Source organism: Prionailurus viverrinus, chromosome B1 (genome assembly GCF_022837055.1).
Source record: "Prionailurus viverrinus isolate Anna chromosome B1, UM_Priviv_1.0, whole genome shotgun sequence".
Classification (NCBI taxonomy): Eukaryota; Metazoa; Chordata; class Mammalia; order Carnivora; family Felidae; genus Prionailurus; species Prionailurus viverrinus.
The window spans coordinates 30897032-30920953 of record NC_062564.1 but is presented as its reverse complement, the minus strand read 5'-3'; the positions used below and the strand labels follow the sequence as shown (position 1 = coordinate 30920953).

General features: G+C 43.3%; 2 long non-coding RNA genes across 2 annotated transcripts in view; one reads left to right on the top strand and one right to left on the bottom strand.

Moving 5' to 3' along the window:
• The first annotated feature begins 1098 nt into the window (after window positions 1–1098).
• LOC125164596 (uncharacterized) lies at window positions 1099–3841 on the top strand. The gene is made up of 3 exons (XR_007151822.1): window positions 1099–1416; window positions 2877–3090; window positions 3708–3841. It is a non-coding gene; the product is annotated as an uncharacterized LOC125164596 (long non-coding RNA).
• An 11448-nt stretch (window positions 3842–15289) lies between these two features.
• LOC125164323 (uncharacterized) overlaps window positions 15290–23922 on the bottom strand; it is a 55759-nt gene continuing 47126 nt past the window's right edge. Inside the window, exon 5 of the long non-coding RNA XR_007151721.1 lies at window positions 15290–15524. This is a non-coding gene — a long non-coding RNA (uncharacterized LOC125164323). The remainder of the gene's footprint in view (window positions 15525–23922) is intronic.

Sequence of the window (23922 nt, the reverse complement as noted above, 5' to 3'; positions counted from 1 at the left end):
GTGGATACACAATACAGAATGGCCAGCCAGTGCTCGAATCTCCCTGGCCAAGATAATTGGTTCATGCTCAGACAAAGGACTCACCAGAGACAAAAGGTTGTGGTTTCTTTTCTTTGCCAAGGAAGGCTTTGGAAGGGGGGCAGATTTTTAGATCAGGCCTTACCCGATGTGTGTAAGGGAACAAGACAGGTACATGTGCAGAGGGGTTGTTGGCTCATGAATTGCCCCCTCCAAAGGATCCATGCCCAGAGACCGCTCTCATCTCAAACTGTCCAGAGTTTGCCTGCGGAACCACCCACGTGTGGCTGGCCACGGCCACGGCTGGAGGCTTCTTTCCACCTCTCTCCCGTTGCACCCTCTTCTGAGATTTCTGAATAAGTGAGCTGTTTTGTTGTGCCTACAGACAAAGCAAGGGAACAAAACCTCCCTGGATAATTTCTCAGGTTCCAACCACTCCACACTTTGATAGGTGGAGTTAAGTGTGGGCACAACTAGGGGCCCAGAGGAAATCTTGTATCAATTCCAAATCACTGTGAGTGTGCAAGATGGCACGGGAGGAGCTGGCCCTTCTGGGGCAGGCTGCCCTGGAAATTCCGATTCACCAAGAAAGAGTTAAGCTGTCTTGAATGAATTTATCAGCTCTGCATCCACGTAAGAGATAAGAGAACAAAACTGCTACTTTTCCCAGAAAAGTATTAAAGGGTAAGTGAGAAGAGTTATTTATACTTTCGGCTGTCACTTTCAGTGGGCAGTTAAGATTGCCCTAGTGAGTGGCCTCTGCTTATTAATAGAAGGAGTAGGGAAAGAAAAAATGGAGTTAATGTTGCAATAAAGACATGACTGGGCCTCCGGTTTCCAGGATCGGCTTGAAATGAATTAAAGCCAAACTATACCAACAAATCTGTCATGCTGCCCTGAAAACAGGAAGTCTAGGCTGGGCCAGTAAGAATTAGTCACGGCACACACAGGCAAACCCTACCAGACCGAGAATGAAAAATGTGCTTCATCTGCAAAAATCAACTTTTGGAATTTGTACAGTGTTTTCCATTACCCACTCTCTTTTCTCCAAAGGCCAGTCATCAAATAATGCTTGGCTTACTTATGCTTCTGCTGCACCATTAAGTGTATGAATTTGTATACGAAATGGAAGCCCAAACTAGCTGTGTGCCCCGAGATAAGTGATCTCATCTCTCTGCACCTGAGTTTTGTCTTCTGAAGAACAACAACAACAAACAACAAACAAAAAACGGGGTTGGCATCTCATGGATCCGGGACCTTAATGTGGGAGGAATTGGGAGATAACGTCCTGGACACTTGTTGTGCATCCACGAAGTGTTCAGCGCTGTGCTGAGAAATGGTGGAACAAAAAGGAAGAAGATTCAGCCTTTAGAGGATTTCCGGTGCCTGCAGGGAGAGGTACGTTTAACAAAAGGTGCTGTAAAAACGGTGACAAGGCCGACAGAAGTGTACATATATATGAAGTACTTCATCGTGTGTCAAATGGGTTTTTCTCTGCCCCAGAATTGGAGCCAAGGACCAAATGTGGATGAAGACCCTATGTGCATCACATTCCAAAGAAACTCTCGAGCTAAAGAGGCCAGCTCTGGCCTCCCTGGGGTTTATTTGGAGGGGCCAGAGCTATGCTGGCCCTACCTCCACCTACCCCTGTCAGGAGAGGAGAAGGGGAAGGTAGAGAGGTCTTAACTGAGTGAATGGCACTTGATTCCAGGTGAGAGACTAGTGCCTTTCATCCCCGAAGCCAACTGAGTGGGGTTCTAAGGGGATTTCTGGTAAAGGCTGGAAGTAACTTCAAGACATAGAGACTGACATTTCATTCCTTGGCTCGGTATATGCTGAACTGTCAACCTTCTGGAAGCGCCCTGATGCTCCTGCATACAGAGAATGTCTTAAGAGTTATCGGAGGATATGCCGAAGTCCTAGGGTCAGGCCTACATTGTCCTTTTCAGTCCCAGAATCTCACGTGCGCCCTGAGGTTTGCAGACATACCTGAGCCAATAGGGTTCACATCTAGAGATTTCTGAGGAGGAAAGACCCACCAGAATGGGCTACTCTCACAGGCTTGAACAGATTGTAGTATCCAATGTTTGGGGGGAAAGGTGGGACAAGCTATGCCTCATCCCAGCCCTTCATAGTCCTTAGAGGGTACAGGAGGGGACTCCAACATCCCGGAGACTTCAGAGTCCTGGTGGCTCTATCTGAAGAGCGCCAGGTTTAACTGAGAAGCAGCAGCTGTAGGCTGGCCTAGGGAGCCGCTGTACCCCACGATACACTGTTGTACCCGGAGGCGCAGCTGGGGTGCGTGGAGATGGTGGTCAGATGGTGGAGATACTGTGGAGAAGTCCTCAGTAATGGAGGGGCTGGGTTAAAGCCAATCTCTTTCTAAGAATACCATCACACTGCTGACTTAGAAGCCACCAGCACTGGGTGCAACCAGACCGAACCAGACCGAGTCTGGGGAGGGTCCCTTACCAGGCAACTGCCTCCACCAACCCTCTTCCCTTTTCTCAACACTAGAGGAACATCAGGCTAGAAAAAGGAACGGGTGTTTTAGATCCAAATCGAGAGATTTTCTGGTATCTCACAGGTACTAAAAATTCAGAGTCTGCTCCGTGTTGTTAAGGGAGGTACTGCCCAGAGGGGAAGAAGGAATCAAGGTGGCCTAGTTGAAGGTAGTTACTAGAGTAAAAATAAAACAGTTCCATATTTATACCCCAGTAAGCCTTCCCAATATGCTCCACCCTCCTTTTCAACATCAAGGATTATGGACTTCATACTTGCAGACAATAAAAAGCCATCTGAGTGTTTGATAACACATGTTAGGATGCTTTAATGATGGAACTCTGGCAATATTACAGAGGCAGAGGCAGAGGACGAGGAGATCAGAGAAAACAGGAAGGCATTTTGCAGGATTTGCAATAGCTCCGTTCAGAAGCAATGAATGTCTGAGACAGAGCGTGACAATGAGGAGGAAATCAGCAGCAGCCCAGAGTTATCTGAAGGTCACTGGACAGTAGTAAGAGGTGTGTGAGAAGGAGCAGTCACATGTGACTTCTAGCTTGACCTGTTAAGGTAGGTGATCCTGCTATGAATCATGGGACGGGAAACAGATTTATGTGGGAGGAGAGTGGGAGGGAAAAAAATAATAATCAACATTTATTAAGCATCTGCTGTGTACCGACACTTTTCTGAGTGGCTTACACATTTCAGCCTTTTCATAACCTTACGAATAGATACTATTTCTATGGAGGAGATAAGCTACATTTGGTTTCATGCTGTCACATTTGAGGTGCTTATTTGACAATCAGATAGATGTTCGGTAGGGTTTTGGAATACCTCTCTTGAATGTAGGAGTTGAGTTGTGGCTGGACACGAAAGAATCCCACAGATGGTGATCCTTGCCTCTGGAAAGCGTCTGGGGGAGCATGTCGTATTCTCACACTGCCACAGACCCTGTGAAACTGGGAAGCCCACCCCTCAAAGAACATAAAGGAGAGGAGTGTGACAGAGGTTGCTCACATAATCCATGTCCTCTTCTTCCTGGGGGCCCAGTTAGGTGGCATCTCCCAGCCTCCCTTGCAGCTGGGTGCGGCTGATTTCTAGCCAGAGGTATATGCGAGCAGAATCCTTGTGGCCATCACCCATGCAAAATTTCACGTGGGTTTTCTCATTCTCCTTTCCGCTTCCAGATAAGACGTCCGGGGAGACTGGGGACGTCATATGTATTTGACAAAGCCTCTATCAGCCTGGTTCTCTGAGTGACTATGTAGGGAAGAACATTCCTCCCTATCATCACCAACCCTGATGACGTGAAATTGTCCCGGGCTGCCAGGTGAGCAAGAAATACATGTCTCTTTGCACTTGAGTCATTACATATTCTGGAGTTTCCTTTTTACAGTAGTTACTACGGTGACCAAAGCACAGAGGCCCATGGAAGCCACGATGAAGCACTAAAGAGGGGTGAGCTCTTCTTTATGCTGTAGCGTCTTATGTGGAATTCACACTTCCTTCAAAGGGAGCATACGCTTAGGTTAGGTTTGTAGAATAAGTCAATAATGTGACTTCACTTATTATAAAATTTCCCACAAAATAAGTGAAGACCTGAATCCCAGAGTGACTTAAAAAAAATTTGGGGGCACCTGGGTGGCTCAGTCGGTTAAGGGCCTGACTTGGGCTCAGGTCATGATCTCGTGGTTTGTGAATTTGAGCCTCGCATTGGGCTCTGTGCTGACAGCTCAGAGCCTGGAGCCTGCTTGGGATTCTGTGTCTCCCTCTCTCTCTGCCCCTCCCCTACTTGTGCTCTCTCTCTCAAAAATAAACACTAAAAAACATTAAAAAAAAAAACAACCAAACAGTTTTCTCCCAATCTACCCCCAAACTTCTGATCTGGTCTGCTTTAACTTTTGAAGCAGGAGCAAATCTGGAGTGAAAGTTCACATCACATGCTGCAGGGACGAGTTCCTTTCTTACTTCAAGGCATCTGACTTGCACGTGCTCTGCTCAGTACAGTATATCAAGGGATTCCCTTTCTTTGCAGGCACAGCACAAAGTGAAGGTCAATCAGCACATAATTGTAGGAACATTGCTGTGTTGAAAGCAGACTTCATTACTCTTCGTGAATGCTACCTGATATTGACTGAGGCATCATACGGAGAAAAAAATTAATGGATCCTGCATATTTTGCAGTGCAATGTACTGTGATTACTGTGGAGTATGTATTAGAACTTTGGTTGAAAGTGAAGTCCCTAAAAAAAAAAAATGAAGCCCCTGTGCATTTTGCACAGGAATATTATAACGGGATTTGCAGACACAAAGCACACTGAACAAATCATCGGGACACACATTTCAGGCATTTTCTAGGACCAGCTGCTAAGTCATGATTCAGACACATGCCTTACTATAAATTCCATCTCAAGGCACCAGCAACTTTTCGCTCTGCATGTGTGTGCGTGTGCACGGGCGTGTGAACTCCCTTGTGAGCAGGAAGCCCGCAGACACTGGACAAGGAAATGTAACGCCCAAAGGGCCACTAAATAGGCTTCGCCCACTTGTAAAATCAGCATCCTCAGCATTAAGATAAGATTGGGTGGCAAAATGCTTAATTCTCATTTAAACAAAATTGAGCCTCACATATCAGGAAAACATACCTTGGAAATAAGACCTAAGCGAGCTCCAAAGGAGAAAAGAAGGAACTGAATGCACCCTCATCATCTGAGAGACAGCCGGTCTCGTAAATTTCACATCAACTTAGTTTGGCCTCTAAACCAAATCTGCCTTAATGCTATTTGTAGATATAGATTGCTGTCTTTTTCATTACCGTTATCAAATGATGCATTTGCGGCTCAGCTCTGAGCTTCTTGACCCATTAAGTGGATTAGATTGCCTGTTGCCTTTGTCCTTTTGGCTTTTGCTTTATCCTCAAATATTCTACCCTTTTATACTACGTACATAACATACACACATTATTATGTATGACATGCACATACACGTGTCTGCAGTCCCAATTAGCCTGATGACCCCAGCCCTTCTGTTTTTAAGAGGACTGTGTTCAAATCTCTTATCACAGTCATCAATCCTTCCCTGTAGCAGCAGCAGGAGCTAAAATCCTCTGAGAAATGGAATGTCACAAGCCCAGCCCAGGGCTCCTTGTTGAGCTACACTCAGCAAATTGCGGATCATGCTCCCTATTAGGCTCCTGGCTGGTGCATCATGGTAGATTCGTTTCAGGAGCAGCTTATGTGCCACCCCCCCCCCCCCCCCCCGCCACCCTGCTCCGTCTCTGTCTCATGCATGATAATCACAAGCCCATAGGAGCTGCAGCAGAAAAAAAAAAAAGGCTCAGGACAAGTCCTGATGGTGTTATTACCATGAAAATGATGCCCTTGTACATTTGGGAAAAAGTTAAAGGGGGAAAAATAAAAGAGGGAGACAAAGAACAAGGATTTGGTCCTGACTCTTGAAGCAAAAGGATACCTCTAGCAAAGTTTGCTGTAGATACAATTAACCTTCATGATCAGCTAAATATTGAGGGTCCACCATATGTGATATTACTCTGCTGGGTATTGGGAACGCAGCTCTGAACAAGACAGGTGCTCTCAGCAGGAGCTGGTTCAAGGAGACACATAGTTAAACAAACAATCTTAGTAAAATATAGCAGCAATTGCTGTGATATGTGTACTTAAAATGAGCATTCAGAAGGGGATCCTAATGTGTTCTAAGTTTAAAGGGGGTTCTGGGCCCAGTTCCAATGTGGTGGTGGGGGGGGGTGTTTCTCACACACTACCAAACAATTCTTGGACACCAGTTGGGTGTCCTACAATTCAACTCAATTCTGACACTATCTACCTGGAGATCCTGCAGCATCAGTCCTATAAGAGTGTCCCCTTTTTTTTCAGATGCCAGTCACAGGCCCAGGTTATCACCTGTGCTTCTGACTGATTGGCTATAGATTGAGGTTCCAAACCTCCTCCTCAGGTTTGATAAATGTGCTCAAGTGGCTCAAGGAACTCAGACAATCATTTCACTTGATTACTGGTTTATTATAAAAGGGTATAACTCAGGAACAGTCAGATAGAAGAGATGCATAGGGTAAAGTATGGACAAAGGGCCTGGGGTCCCATGCCCTCCCTGGGTGCTGCCACTCTCCCAGCACCTCTATGTGTTCACCAACCTGGAAGCCCTCTGAAACCTGTCCTTTTGGGGTTCTTACAGAGGCTTCATTATGTAGGAATGATTGATTAAATCACTGGCCATTGGTGATGGATTCAACCTTCAGCTCCTCTCCTGTCTCCAGAGTTCAGGGGCCAGGACTGAAAGTCCCAACCTTCTAATTACACAGTTGGCTACTGTGGCAACCAGTCCCATCTTTAGGTACGGTCCAAAGTCACGTCATCAATGTGACAAAAGACAACTTTATCCCTCTCATCAGGAAATTCCAAGAATTTCTGTGCCAGAAACAGGTCAAAGACCAAACATATATTTCTTTTTTTCCCCAGTGTTATTGTGAAATATGGACATACATCACTGTGTATGTGTAAGGTGTTTAGCATGATGCCTTGATTTATATGTATTGTGAAATCATCACCACATAGATTCAGCTAACATTCATCTTCTCATATAGATACAATAAAAAAGAAAAGGAAGAAGAAAAGAATCAAGGAAAACAATTTTTTTTCTTGTGATGCGAACTGTTAGGATTTACTCTCATGACAACTTCCCTGTATACCTTATAGCAGTGTTAGCTGTGGTCACCACGTTGTACATTACATCTCTAGTACTTATTTATCTTTCAACTGGAGGTTGGGCCTTTTGACCGCGTTCCTCCAATTTCCCCTCCCCACCACCTCCTGCTCTGGTAACCACAAGTCTGATCTTTTTTTCTATGGGTTTGTTTTTTGTTTCTTTTGTTTTGTCTTCTTTTGTTTTTTAGATTCATGTATAAATGAGACCGTACAGTATTTGTCTTTCTCTATCTGACTTATTTCACCTAGGATAAAGCCTTCAAGATCCTATCCATGGCAGCATTTGTTATCTCTTATCTTTTTGATGATGGCGATTCTAACAGGTGTGAAGCGATATCTCATTGTGGTGAGATGGTATTGCAATATTAAAAAAAATTTTTTTTAATGTCATCCCTTGACAGTTTCCTATCAACAGGATTACCACTTGGGTGCTGCAGGTAAGAATTTGGTCCACCAAGATCCTTGTGCTAGTTGTTGTGAGCACCTCCCTGCTTCTTGTCACAGTCAGATTCTGAATGGTCAAACTCACAGATTCCCCTGTGATCCTATGGTGAGATCCAAGTAGGGGATTCCACAAAGTGACCCACAATTCTGGGCTGGGGCTGGATGTCCTTCCTGGGTTCCCTTTTCCCACTGGCAGAACCAGAGGCTCAGGACAGACCTGTCCATGATGCTGTACTGGCCTGGGGGAGGCGCAATACGGTCGACATGTAGTGGCTTTTCTTACCCTTCTGTGCAGTGTATCTTGTTCTGTCAGGTGCAAGGGGGTGCTTCGGTCTCACCTCTGTGTTACAGAATTCTCCCAGTGCTGTCTTGTTCTCGAATAGATGTCAACTGTTCTCTGTGAGGGGGGCCAAAGTCAGGAATGACCTATGCTATCATCTTGGTGATGTCATTCCTACATTATGAACTATAATATCACATAGGGGAATCAAGGAAAGCTGCCTTTATAAATTGGTATTTGGGCAAGACATGGCAGAGAAGAAGAACTATGTATTTCCCTAGGAGATCCCCATGTCTTTGGTAGATAATAAGGGGGACTTGTAGCTTGTCTCCTAAATGGCCATCATCAATTCCTTTCTTCCTTTACAGGCATGGCATTTCCTCATTGGGAAGTGGAGTCTATTTCTTTCTCCTTTAATCTGGAATGATCTTAGTGACTTGGATTGATACTGTTATATTGCAAAAGAGATGTTCTGGAACTTTCAATAGCATCTTTGGAGAAATCCAGTGACCAGGGAAGAAGTCCAGCAATCCTGCGGCTACCCTGCTGTGAGATGCCATAGTGTTGTGAAGATATCTTAAAGGTGAGGTTGAGATGCCATGGAGATGGAGATAGAAACAAGAGGTAGGGAGAGAGAGAGAGAGAGAAAGACAGGGAGAGACCAGGTAGCACCATGGCTCCAGGTGTGTGAGTGAAGAAGCCACCTTGGAAGTGGTTCACCAGGCCCAGCTGCTCCAGCTGATGCCTAACACACAAAAGCATCTTGTTTACATCTTTATATAGCCCCCTACCCTTGACTCTAGGCTGATCTGTAACTCATTCTTGGTCGATAAAATGTGGCAGAAGTGATACTGTATACTTTCTGAGGCTAGAAGCCTTGAAGCTTTTGCCTGAGCCTCTTGTCATGCTTAGTTGTCTTCCTCTGCCTCTTGAAGTCCAGCTGCCATGATATGGGAAGCCCAAGCCCTATGGAGGCTATGCGTAGGCACTCTGGCTTAAAGTTCCAGGTAAGCTTCCAGAAGATAGCCAGCATCAACTGCCAGCCACATGAGTGGGTCGTGTTGGTCTTTAGCCCAGCCAAGTTTCGGATGGCTACATACCCATCTGATATGAAAGATCTCAACTGAGAATTGCTTAGCTTGGTCCAGTTAGCACCAGAAGTTCAAAAGGTAATAATTAATTGTTGTTTTAAACCACCACATTTTGGGGCTTTGTATTTGCAGCAATAGATAACTGGAAGATAAACCATTGCAACTAGTGTTTAACTTGGAAAAATGCAGTGTAGAACCTAACGTATCAGAAGAAAAACATTTGAAAAATTAAAATGTAGCATGCCAAGGGGTGCGTGGGTGGCTCAGTCAGTTGAGCGTCCAACTTCAGCTCAGGCCATGATCTCACGGTTCATGAGTTTGAGCTCCGCGTCAGGTCTGTGCTGACAGCTCAGAGCATGGAGCCCACTTCAGATTCCGTGTCTCCCTCTGTCTGCCCCTTCCTTACTCACACTCTGTCTCTCTCTGTCTCAAAAATAAACATTAAAAAAATAATAAATAAATAAAATAAAATGTAGCGGGGCGCCTGGGTGGCGCAGTCGGTTGGGCGTCCGACTTCAGCCAGGTCACGATCTCGCGGTCCGTGAGTTCGAGCCCCGCGTCAGGCTCTGGGCTGATGGCTCGGAGCCTGGAGCCTGTTTCCGATTCTGTGTCTCCCTCTCTCTCTGCCCCTCCCTCATTCATGCTCTGTCCCAAAAATAAATAAAAACGTTGAAAAAAAAATTAAAAAAAAAAAATAAAATGTAGCATGCCAAGTACTGAAAGGCAAATGAATTCTCTTAGGCTATTAGGAAATCATTTGTGAATTATCTAATTATCATTGATTGTGATCTTATTTCAACTTTGGGTGATATCCTCCCCTTAAGTCATTTTGAGAAGGGAAGATACTGAAGTTCTAGTATAAGGAGGGGTATAATTCTACCACAAGACACAGAAATGTACATCAAATGCCTCTCTTCCACATGTGTTAGTACTCAAAACATCAGTCAATCCACCAACAAATAAAAGTTTAATGACCCCTATATATGACATATATATGACATAGTCCCTGTTTTCAGGTTCCCCAAACATTTCCTAATAAGGTCTTTGTAGGCAGTGGGTGGGAAAACACAAAGCCTTGAGCAGGAGGAAACTGTACAGCCTATCACAGTGTCTGGAACATTAGTTCCTTACTAATTCTGTTGGATAAATCATGTGGGAAATCAGTGCCCAATGCTGGTCACCAACTCAAGGCCAGGTGCGGCTTTATCTTCTAAAGCTCTAAGGGATGATATATGCCTCAGGGGCCTGCCTGTAAGTCTGAAAATTCTTCAATCAGTGTCAGGATCAGGGAGGTCAGAATTGAGTGTTACCTGTGTGTATATATTATCTGAAATACATATTTTATATAATTATAAATCTATGTATGAATGTATATATGTGTGTATATATCAATATGTATATATACGTATGTCTGTATAAAATCTTGCTTCCCTCTTGTTCTCCTTTCATTTTGTGCAAGGTAATGTGTTAGATATTATAGGGTTTATATAAACGTCTGTTTCTAGCTTGAGGTCTTCAAAGTGCCCAAGACTCTAATTTACTCAATCCTCCCTTTTTTAAAAGGTTGAGATAAAAAGTATACTGTGGCATAGTTTAAAGTTCAGGAGGAAGGATCTTCAATAGATACAAAGTAGGATGAAATAAAATAAGCCTAAGCACTTTACTGCGCTATGGAATTCTTACGTGGATACTAAGACACAGAGACACAGGGACTGCTCCCAAGCACGGGCAAGTGGGTAATGTATGCTCAGAGGATCGGAAGACCCAACTCTCCAACTCGTCTGACACTTTGGAATTCCATCATTAGAAGCATTTCTTTGGGATTAGCATTTTATTCATCAGACATTTGTTCACAAATACGTTGCCCAAAGAGAGTAAAGTAACCGCTGGGAAATCAACAGAGAGTGACATCGTGGATACAGGGGAGGTGACTGAGGTGAGGATCAAGAATGGAGAGGTGAGGCTGCAAGCATTGGGGGCCTGTGGGAGAAAATGAAGGCTCTACCTAGGAACTCCAGTCTGGGGCTGTGGGTGCTGGGGCAGCATGATGGGAGGAGGGAGAACACCTTGTGCAACTATTACACACATTTGTTCCAAAGTTGCTCTCAGCTGGAGAATCAGACCGAATAATTATAGTGAGTCCCTCAAGATAGGAACACAGGACAGGGGGACGGAGTGGTGGAAGACACAGGGAGAAGCAGACACAGGGCGAGAAAGTTCTACTTCAATCTGTGTCCCCATCTCCCACATTCACAGACAGGCCTAACTTTTGCTTTAATAAGAGGGTTTTTAAAATCTGCTAGAACTTTTTATATTATTTTCGTTTGCTGACCATAGCTGTAACCTCAGGGAGGAGTTGCTTCCCCTTTGTAGCTATGGTCTGTCTGTGCCTACCAAGGTAGAAACGACAGAAACTAGTCTTGCAAAGAGAATCTGAGGATACTCTCCTGACCCCACCATTGCTACCAGCTTCATAGAGTAGCAAAGCAATGTTTTAAGCTCAGGTCAAAGGGTTACCCGTTTATACAGAGCCTCTCTGATCCCCGTAATGGCCCATTTCTCACAACACGTAGTAGACTGGTGACAGGAGATACAGGATGAACAAGCCTGCCCTCCGAGCAGAGGGCACTGCCCTATCAGCACCGGCTCTGCTTCCAAGTAGATCCAAGTGTTCTTGACATTTGGCAGCAAAGATAGTAATCCACCTCCAACAATTAGACGGTATCAGGAAAATCCAAGGTTACATGAAAACCCAGGGACCTCATTTCTATCTGACTATAAATACCATATACATTAAAGAAAAAATGGGAGATGTACCTGGACTTAAATGATCCACCATAAAGTCAGTGTCAAAGGAAAGAAGGGAATATAGTTCTTAGAATTTTTTTGGTTGCCATGACAGATTCCTAACTAGCTTAATGAAAATAGGGAACTTTTCTTCAAATGCCAGAGGTCTTGTGGAATCCAAGAACAGAACTGCACACGGGTTCCAGGAACAACTGGAACTAACAATAAAACTCATCACAACCATCTCTGTCTTCATTTTTCATTTATTCCTCTCAATTTCTTTCTCATTTTTTTCTTTCTTCAAATTGGCTGCCTCCATTTCTCCTGAATACCATGTGGAAACATAATCATGGAGTACACAGCTTTAAAGTATATGCCATAGGCGATGGAAAAGTACCAGCTTGAAGCTCTGGCTTCAAGGCCAACAACGGTAGAAGGGGTTCCTATTGGCTTACCTCAGGTCAAGGGTCACAGCTAGGGTCATGGGGCTAGAGTCACACAGCACAGAGGGGATGCTCCCGAGGTAACTGTATGCATGATGACCATGTGGGTGGGAGTGAGGGAACAGGGGTCACAGCCTCCAGAAAAACCAAAGAACCAGGCAGGCCAACAATGTGGCCAACACAGAAACCTTAATGCAGCACAGCAGACCTAAATGCAGGTTTGGGCATGACGTGGCCACTGTGAGACCATTTCTCTGAGAACTGGCTGCCCCCCCAATCCTGCTTAAATATCCCTCTACTTGGAGCCACAGAGACCCTTGTTTAATCGTGACGAGACTTCACCTAAATCCTCACTGACAACACTGAAGTATTCCTCCCATTAGACCTTTCTCTCTTACGTCCCATACATCATAGTCTCACCTGCTCTCAGAATCACCTCTGGGGAGGGAATGGCAATGAATGACAATACTGCCTCCCTTACCTTCAGACTTCCCCTTTGCAGCCATCAGAGCTCTCTTGACTTTTCATTTAGCATTTCCTGGGACTGAGGGGAGAAGTGTAGGAGTAGGTGGCACAGAGAACTACTTTTGCTACCAGCAAGTGCTGTAGATTTGCGGGGATGTTTCATCATCCATGGAAACCATTTGTTTAAGCAATTAGGAATTTGGGTCTAGGGCATTTGTAGGGATTAATGACCAGGTGGTAAAAACTGACTGTTTACAGCCTTGTCAAGGGCTGTTTATCAGCAGGAAATGAGCTGCTTCAAGGTGACTGATGACATTTAGTTGGAAAATTAGATGAACAAGAGCACATACTCACTTTGAGTGACTCAAGGATGACAATATAGTGAAAGCTTTCCTTGGGCAAGACTAGCTTCTCGGTTCGCCAATAGAAGCATTTTGCCCTTGGTTTTACACACAGAGATCCTCTCTGTAAACACTCTTTTCTTTTAGTGGACCATAGAGAACTGAAATCATGAAATGAGAAAAATATCTGTATCACTGTTGTGTAGATATTTAATCCTAAAATTCAGCACAAATATGAGGTTATGTGATGCAGTGGAAAGAATAATAGACCAAAAGTTGGGGCCAGAATTCTAGACCTGACTGTCATTCCTTACCTTTGTGACCATGAAGAAGTCATCTCACTTCTAAGTTTATTTGTGTCCCAAATAAAGCAAGTGATCTCAAAGGTACTCCTAGCTCTGTCATTTTGTAAGTATAGCTGTGGACTATGATCATCAAGTTATCTGGAGAAAATGTGATGCAGTCAGCAATATGATTTTGTTCTTGTTGAATGCTATTTTTTTTCTAATGCAGTCAAAGATTCTGCATATGCTGGTCACATGGGATACTCAACAACTTATTTTGGTGACTGAGTGAGATGCCTGTGAAATACTATGCTTCTACTCTTGCCATTCGTGTCTCAGAACCCGATGTGCCCACCCTCTTGGTACTCTTCATCTGGTCTTGTTCATAGAATGCCTTTAACGTTAACAAATCAGAAAGGGTAAGCCATAAGCCCACCATTACTGGGAAATTTATAGTTCATGGCTGCCAGATTTGAAAAAGGGTTTTGAATGATGGGGTGGGCTGTTGACAAAGGGAATTGCCCTGGGTGAAGCTCACAGGGCTGGAAGGGAAAGTTGTGGCAATGGTACCTTCATGCTTAGGTTACAATGGACAGCCAGGACAAGAAAAACAGCCTCTTGTTGGAAAAGGCAAGTCAGGAGCTAAAGTTTCTTTGTGGCATTAGGATGATGAAATTATCTTCAAAGAACAATATTTTCCAACCAAGAATGCATTTGGGGCATCCAAAGCCATAAATCGATAGGTATTTTATAGAACACTATGAACACTTAACTCACCTGAAGCCCACAGTAGCTCTGTGAAGGAGGTTGTTATCGCCATCTATCAACGAGAAAATTGAGGCTTACCTGGGATAAATAATGTTCCCAAGGTCATGCAGCTGAGCTCAGACACTATTCCTTGCCTGATTCCAGAACATACCATACTGTTTCTCCAGGGGGAAACATAGAGCAGATAATCTGCCTCCAATTAATTGGGAGTGAACGATGAATTGATGCATTTAATTTTAACCCCAAATGGAAGCTAATGCTTAAATGGTGTTCACTGTGCACCAGCTACTTTTTCAGTGCTTTCCATAAATGAACTGGTTTAATGCTTACTATGTGCCTTGGACATAGTTACTATTAACTTTATTCACCTAGTGAAAGGGAGTCACGTAGCAGTTGAGTAACTAATCCAAGATTCCACAGCCAGCAACTGGTAGTTTTAAAGCCTCATGATGATCTGTCCCTGTTGATTTTGGAAGGTGAAGAATAAAAAAGAACACCTTGGGATTGGCTGTAAGACCAAGGGAGGTTTAACCTCCATACCACGTGGTTTAATTTTCACAAGGGGGAACAGGCCAGTGAAAAGAGAATATGAGTTTTCTCTGTGATCCCAGCCTCAGCTGGAGAGGCTACAGGGCAGGTACCCAGCCTGCTCTTGCTCTGAAACAGTGGGATTCACCTCTGGCAAGGGAAGCAAAGGACAGAAACATAAGCTGCCATCAATTGATTTCTTTTTAAACATTAGAGGGGGAAAAAAATAGGCAGATGATAACTCAGCACTTTAAAGCTTTGCAGATTGGGACGGTGTTAGTCAAATTGCTAGGATAAAGTAGGCAGAGTTAGACGGAGCAAAGGAGGATACCTGGAGGTCATTACATGCTGTGTATCTTGACTGCCGCAGCTACTGCTCTAACTCGTTAAAATTTTCCCAAAGGTAATGAAATCAAGAGGGAGGAATCTCCACAGAGTGGAAAGAGCCTGGGGCTGAAGATGGAACAATTTCTTAGCAACCTTATTGACATTAGGTTCTGTATGAATCAACAGTCCAATATGGTTACAAAAAGAGAAAAGTGGGCACAGCTGTCTTGGCCCCGTCAGATAAAAAGTACACAGAACAGAGGGTGTGAGACGTGATGGTTCCATTTTATTCTGTGTCGGTCAGAGCCCACCTGGCATAGGGTATCAGGTCTGGACATCATGTTGAGAGAGAGTACAGCTGGGGCAGAGCCAGTAGAATGCGTGCAACCGTTAGGCCCAAAGAGAAGGGAAAATTCTGACCGGGGAAGGGCTGAGGTTGGAGCAGAAGCTGTCCCAGAGATATGAGACAAAAGGTGTGGATCTTGGGCAACTGGCAGATGACACTTCCTAGAAAATCAAGAAGAAAAACCTATCACCATTCAGAGCAGCGAACACTTTCTGCAAGAAAGTACTCTTGTTAGTTGCATTTTTCTATAATAACCAGAAATTAGTTTTCCCTGACTACCCTTTTACATTGCACTCCCACGTGACCTCTTTCTCTAGCCCACGTCCCTACTTAGTTTTCCTCTATGGTCTTTAGCAATGCTTATTTATGATCTCCATCTATTAGAAATTACACTCACAACGACATTCATTGTCCATTGCCTCCTGCTGTATTCCCACTGTCCACAATTGTGCCTGACAAAGTAAGTGCTCGGGAAATATTAATCGAATGAATGAATGAATGAATGAGGTAGCAGCAACAGAAATAGTGAGATACGAAGAAGACAGGGTGGCACACGTGTCTCACTGCCCGGGTGCTGGAAGCACAGATGACTCTGACCATGGGAGATTATGAATGTCCTGTCAGGTGGAGGTTGAGTTAGATGACCATTCCTACACGAGTAATTTTATGAAACTTCAGGAATATGAAGGGGAAGGGTGAAAACAGCTTTCTGGACAGAAAAAAAATTCTAAAATGAAACTTAAAGTTTTTCACCTGTGAAGGAACTAACAATCTGGGTGAAAATGAGCTCTCTAGACTGTTACAAACTTTCTTAGTTTTGGCGGTCTGTGGTGCCAGGAGAGATTTTGAAAACCTTTATTTGGAATATAAAAACCCATGTAGATGTTAGTAGAACGAACCCTCACAGCTGAAGGCTAAAGATAGAGAAAAGCAGGTGGTATAGAAGAAGATGAGGCTCGTGTCTCTGAAGGTTGTGGGAGAGAATCCTTCTTTCCTTCCCAGCGAGGTTACCAGCAATCTTTGGCATTATTTGGCCTTGTAGATGCCTCACTTAATCTCTGCCTCTGTTGTCACAGGGCATTTGCCTGTGTTTCTGTGCCCAGATTTCCCACTTTTTGGGGGGGATGTTTCTTTATTTTTGAGAGAGAGAGAGAGCACAAGCGACGGAGGGGCAGAGAGAGAGGGGGACAGAGGATACGAAGCGAGCTCTGCACTGACAGCGGTGAGCCCGATGTGGGGCTCAAACTCACTAACTGTGAGATCATGACCTGAGCTGAAGTCGGATGCCCAACCAACTGGGCCACCCGGGCACACCCAAATTTTCCACTTCCTATAAGGACACCTGTCTCTGGATCAGGGCCCATCTTAACCAGACCCTGCTTCCAAATAAGGTCACATTCACAGGTTCTGGGACTTAGGGCATAAACATATCTTTGCGGGGAGGGACACAATTCTACTCATAAGAACATATCAAAAACACCAAGTTGGGCATCTGAGGCCTGAATGAACCAACTCTTCCTGGATGGTCAAGCCTTGCCTCCTACCCTGCCCTTTGGGGATAGTGTGTGTAACAGGAATAGGGATCCTCCTACAGTCTCCCTTCCATATTCAGAAATTACAGGAGAGTACACTCTCCTAAACTCTGACCTTTGAGGAAAGCGAACATAAAAGAAAATAAAAACAGTTTAACTTCAAAGCTTTGGCTAGGGTCTTTGAGGAGCTAAGGTATGGCTTTCGAAGGGCAGATTTCTCTATAATGAGATTGTAGTTAATATTGTTGCTTCCCTTTGGATAAGAAACTAATGATGGTGTTCCCTTTCCTTCACCAGTGGTTGTTCAGATTTCAAGACATTTGGGCCAATATGATTTATTTATTCTTCATTCATTCAACAAGTATCTACTGAGTTTCTATTACATGCCAAATACTTCTAAAATGTGGCTACAAATGCTCTATGCATTAGATGTGACCTCTGTTATTGGTTTTTAAATCTCATCACTATTAAAAAGATGTCTAAAAGAACATGGAGAAAAATGGCACTTTGTCCAGAAAATGGTACTATGCAAATAAGTTTCAACTGGCATGTAGAAGGTCTTCATGGCTACTCTAAAAATGCTGAGAATACAGGAGCAGATAAGGCAAGATGGACAAGAGGCTTGTTTGAGGTTTCTGCAAAGAAAAGCCAGGGTCCCTCTCCCATTGGGTGTGAACAAGGGTATACTGCTATCAGAGTTGCTGACTCTGAGGGTATGAGCCCTAAGGTAAAGCCAATGCTTTGTTCAACAGAGCAGAGAGAGGGAAAGAGCTCGAATCTCTGATGACATTGTTGAGTAGCCGACCTAACCAAACCTTATATTAGGGCATTCTGTGTTATGAGAAAATAAATTCTGAAAATAAACATTGAATTAGGTTTGACTTTTGCACTGCTGGTGGGAAAGCAAACTGGTGCAGCCACTCTGGAAAACAGTATGGAGGGTCCTCAAAAAATTAAAAAGTGCTACCCTATGTATGATCTAGCAATTGCACTAGTAGGTATTTATCCAAAAGATACAAAAATGCTGAAGGGGCACATGCACCCTGATGTTTATAGCAGCACTATCAATAATAGCCAAATTATGGAAAGAGCCCAAATGCCCATCGACTGACGAATGGATAAAGAAGATGTGAGATATATATATATATACATACATATATATATATATATATATCGGAATAATGCTCAGCAATCAAAAAGAATGAGATCTTCTCATTGCAACAACGTGGATGGAACTAAAATGTATTATGTTAAGAGAAATAAGTCAGACAGAGAAAGATAAATATCATAGGATTTCACTCATGTGGAATTTAGGAAATGAAACAGATGAACATAGGGGAAAGGAAGGTTAAACAAGATAAAAACAGAGAGGGAGAGGCAAGCCATAAGAGACTCTTAAATACAGAGGATAAACTGAGGGTTGCTGGAGGGGTTTTTGGGTGGGGGCATGGGCTACATGGGTGGTGGGCACTTGTTGGGATGAGCACTGGGTGTCATATGTAAGTGATAAATCACTAAATTCTACTCCTGAAACCATTATTACGCTAACGTGTTAACTAACTTGGATTTAAATAAAATTTTTCAAAAAGAGGTGGGTTTGGACTGAGTTTTGATTTTTTGCATGCTAAAGATAACACTGACATGGGCAGCCTTTGTCTTTCTTAAATTCCACACAGTCTGAAGGCCACAGGAGAATAAAGGAGAATGGCACGTCTCTGCTTACCAATATTCTGTCTTTACTATGTGTTGTTGTAGGAGATTTTAGTTGTTATGTTTCAAAAATGGGAACAGTTGGTGAGAAGAGAGTGCATTTATAGGCAGGGAAGCCAGGAATTGTGTCTTCAAGCAGACTGCATCTCAAATGCTTTACTTTTTTTCCTTTTTTTAAGCTCTTTCTGTAAAGCACACAGTTTAGAAACATCTTCCTTTTTGTATAGTATGGTAGGCCCTTCTTATCCATGGGGAATATGTTCCAAGATCCCCAGTGGATGCCTGAAACCATGGAGAGTAGTATGGATAGTCCCAGTACTAGTATACTGTTTTTTCCTACACATATAGACATATGGAAAAATTTAATTTATAAACTATGCACAGTAAGAGATTAACAACAGTAGCGAATAATTACAACAATATACTATAATAAAACGTATGTGAATGTGGTCTCTCTCTCTCTCAGAATACTTTATGGTCCTTCACTCACCCTTCTTCTTGTGATGATGTGAGGTGATAGAAATGCCTATGCAATGAGATGAAGTGAGGTGAATGACAGGCTTTGGGCTACCATTGACCTTCTGACCATCTGTCAGAAGGAGAGTCATCTGCTTAGACTTCGGTTGACCGAGGATGACTGAAACTGTGGAAAGCAAAACCGATAAGGATAAAGGGAGGCTGCTGTAATCCTTTTCAGTTCACGGTCAATTTCGTAAAATCTCAACAGCCGTGAGCCGTGCGGTGGAATCGTGGGGAGTGGGAGAAGGAGGCTGTAAGAAGTATAGCCTGTTCACGTTCATCACTGGCCAGTGCACGCGAGGAGACAGCACGCTAGGAACTCTCATCAGTGAGCAGACGTTGATGGTGAATAGAAGTCAACACTCGTTCCGTCATGGAGACCCATAAAAGAGCAGAGAACTGTGGAAAGGCAGCCGCAGCATAGAACTAACTTAGAGAACAAATGAAACAAGCCCACCTTTCCCAAAATTCACGAGAGAGAGCTCACCTTTGAGGGTGAGAGAATTGCTGCCATTTGCATGGTATTTACCGAGAATTTAAATTAAAAAAAATAATTATATTTCACACATCTTAAATTATTAACAGGCCAATGTCCCTGTTAATTTGCAGTGATCACCCTTTGTTCTCTGGGCAGTTGTCAGGCTCTCCTGTTTGAGCCATGTACTTAGATTGCGTGCAAATGTGTACTGCTTTGTGATGTGAGCAAGAGGCAGCTATGCATTCACATGAGTGTATTGAGTGTTATCAACAAATATTCAAAGCCTTTAGGAACTGATATTTTGAGAAGTTGATTCCTGCCTCCTTCCCCATCCTCCATCTGCCCCCTTTTAAGACCGTCTCAGATCCCTTCCCCCAGTTGTCACCAGCATGTGCTTCCAGATCTGGGATGTGCTTTCTCCTATCTTCTTTATTTTGTCAAGTTTTAATTTCAGTGTTTTCGCTCTTCTGCCATCTGCTTTTTCTCCCTTTCTTTTTCATTCCCATCTCTTCATTCCTCGTTTTTCTATTTATCCCTAATAAGAACGATATACACTTTAAGTAATACACTTAGAAGCAAATACCCACACGCTAGAATTTCCCACTAGGAGAATCTGTTGTTGGAGAGGGATTATTGTAATGAAGAAAGAGATAGAGTGGGCTTTTATTTGTTTGTTTGGTTATTCTTCTTCTCATCTTTATTGTTTTCCTTCTCTCTGGTGCTTTCTTGCTTCTTTTTCTTGTTTCAGATTTTATTGTTGTTCTTCCAGATTTTGCTCTAAGTCCTTATTACCACTTTCTCAAAACATTTGGGTGTTGCACTGGTTTGTCAGGAGTGCTGTAACAAACTACCATAAACTGACTGGATAAAACAACAGAAATTTATTGTTTCACAGCTCTGGAGGCGAGAAGTCCAAGATCGAAGGGTTGGCGGTGTTGGTTCCTTCATGGCATGGGGAGAAATCTGTTTCATGTCCCTCTCTTGTTTCTACCAGTGCTTCTGGCAGTCCTGGTATTCTTCGTCTTGTAGATCCATGGCCCCAATCTCTGCTGTCATCTTCACGTGGTGTTCTCCCTGTGCACATGCCTGTGTCTAAAGTTCCCGCTTATTTTTTAAATAAGGACATCAATTATATTGGATTAGGGCCCACCTTAATGATTGCACCTTAACTTGATCATATGCAAAGACCCGATTTCCAAATAAGGTCACATTCTCAGGTATTGTGGGTTAGGATAACTACATCTTTTGAGGGGGCACAATTCAACCCACAACAGACATCGTATGATTGGTCATATGACCAGTCTTCTATGGGGGCCCAAATACTGATGAATACTGTGATTTCTTCTTTACATGTCAACAATACATCAGGGATCTCTTCAGGACCATCAAACTCACAAATTCTGTTTGTTTTTGTCAGAGATGGAACTCAGATCAAGTCTTGAATTTGGTGAACACATCCACATTAAAGTAGTATTTCTCAGGTGGTCACAGAGTTACAGTCTGGGGGTAAAACCTCCCTCATTCCTTCTTATTTTTAATCCACTTAGGTATAGTGAAAGCATTAATCATATGCTTATATCATGCAGAATAATTAAGCAGGAGAGCTAGGCCTTGAAGGCTACTCTCAATAATCAGCATTGTTTGTGAGTAGCCATGATGATGTAAAGAAGGAAGCATTGCCTTCGATGACTTCAGTTTCCTCCTGCCAAGTAGAGGTTGGCCCCATTTACAACTGGGACAGGGCACCTCGTGTAGTACTGAGACATGGACCCCTAGGAGCCCATCTGGTCCGTAACCACTGCTTTGTGTAGGTGGCTGCTGAGACATCTTTTGTTTCCATGACCCTACAGCTCCGGTAGCTCTTATGCTGCCTCAGGGCTACCCTGGACAACCAGGAGTCTTTGTGAATCTGCCTGGCCCTGTTACCCTTAGACCCAGTACCATGTAGCCTTTTTCTCTCTTTCTGTCATCTGTGCACCTCTTTCCCCAGACCTTTTCTGGGGAAAGATGTGCACATTCTCCTCCCAAGAGCACACTGATTTCTTGGCTCTTATCATCTGTCTTTTTTCATCTCTTTCTTTCCCTCTCTCTCTTTCTCTCCACCAACCCCCCGCCCCGCCCCCGCCTTATCCCCTCCTTAGCTTTGGAGAAATCTTTTTCTTATCTTGAATGGGAGTGGACATTGAGGACTCATCTATAAACAAGTCCAAATTCCTCAAGGGCTTGGGGCTTGGGGAACACAGGACACAGCCTGTCAGGCCATTTGTGCTTTCTGCCTGTCACATGCTTCTCCATAGACAATGTAGAGAAAATGGATTGTTTGCCTGAAGAGAGGAGGTAGGAAAAGGGGAAATGCCATGATAAAAAATCACGTTTCCAAAGCAATTATATCAAAGAAATAAGAAGGGCTCTTCATTTTGCTGGGAAATTTGCTTTTTGAACATATTCCACTTGTAGTGATTTAAAAGTATTTTTTAAGGAAGGGTGTGCTAAACAGGGCCTTAACTTCTTTAATCTTTTTTAGTATTACTATATTTGTATGGTAAATGTATGCTAGATTTGGGATATATAATTGCTTGGCTGTATTCAATAGTAATGTTCAACATGGCACACAAAGCTGTTATTTTTAGCATCCTGAATAAAAATGTTTTCTCTTCTTAGGCTGTAGCCTTCCCTGTCACATCCATTCAAATTAACCCTGATACATTATTGATGTATCCTCAATACTCAGTTTCTATACATAATTTTAACCAGTAAACATTTTTAAAAGACCTAAGATGCTTAATTTTATAACTGTGGAACTTCGAGGTATTCAACATCGCCTGCTTTCCAACCCCCCGAGTCCTCCTTTTCTTTTTCTTTAAATGTTTTAAAAAGTTTATTTATTTATTTATTTATTTATTTATTTATTTATTTATTTTGAGAGGGAGAGAGAGCACAAACAGGGGAGGGGCAGAGAGAAGGAGAGAGAGAATCCCAAGCAGGCTCTGCATTATCAATCCAGAGCCCAATGTGGGGCTGAAACTCATGAACTGTGAGATCATGACCTGAGCCGAGATCAAGAGTTGGACACTTAACCAACTGCACCAGTCAGGTGCCCCAATTCTCTTTTTCTAAAGCTATGGGCACAGGACCCCAAAACAGCCCTATGCTGGTCTCTAGGACTACTTCTGACCTCCAAATAGGGGGAACTTAAGATTCTCATGCCCACCCTGTTAGGTGAATTTCCAAGTGGCTCCTGGGTTGCCCGTGACCTTGTGCTCCAAGCTCACCAGCTAGGCTTTTGAGGTGCTTCTGAGACACAGACCGACTCTGCCCCAGTTCTGGTGCTGATCAAGCACCTCTCGACAACAGATCTAGAATTACTGTTCTCCCAAAACTGGGTCATAGGATGGCTGGCAGGGAGAATGGGACTTTCCAGCTTCAGACAGTCTTCTCCCAGGTTAATCATATGCCCACACATCTAGATACCTCTGACTCTTATCCTCGGATCTCCTAGGCTAGAGCTCTATTTACTGAACACTATGGTAGTCACACTTCTCTCACTCTTTCCCGCATGGCACACACCAATTAAAGCAATGTTTTCTCTTAAGAACTCATCCCTATTTGGCTTCTATATCAAATCCTTTGCCTTAGCAGGGCGCCCTGTGTAACCAGTGCCCAGTACTAAATATTTCAGCTGTTTGAGATAGATGTCCTCCCCACATCTACTAGAAGGCAGCTTGGCCTTATGTCTCCATGCAATAGTCTAGCCCAGAGTCAGATGTTAAATATGTGTGTGTGCATATATATATATATATATATATACATTGCACACACCCACCCGGCTATTCAGGGCAACCCTGGAATTAGATGTGGAGTGTTTCCCCCTCTCAGCTATACTGAGACCTCTTGAGAGAATTTTGTTCCTTCTTAAGGACTCCATTCTTCCACTTGAAAAAAAGGACAATTATAGCTGCCCTTTCATGAGTGTTACGGACAGAAATGATGGTTATAAAGAGATTTTCCTCAAACTGTTAACATGGCTGCTTCTGAAGAGTAGAATTGTGTGTATATGAGGGGAGATCACTTTCAATTTTATTATTCAATTTATTAAATTAGACATAATGAGAAAATACTACTTCATCATCATCATCATCATCATCATCATCGACAACAACATCATTATAGTAAAAAATAGAGAAAAATGAGATTGAAGACTAATTCAGGCCAGAAGCCAGAGTCTCTTGCTTCCGTGCTTGGACAATTTTAAGGGCTCTCTGATGCTTTACTGTAGAGGACTGATTTCTGATCTTTTCTGGTAACATTTCTGGTAACATT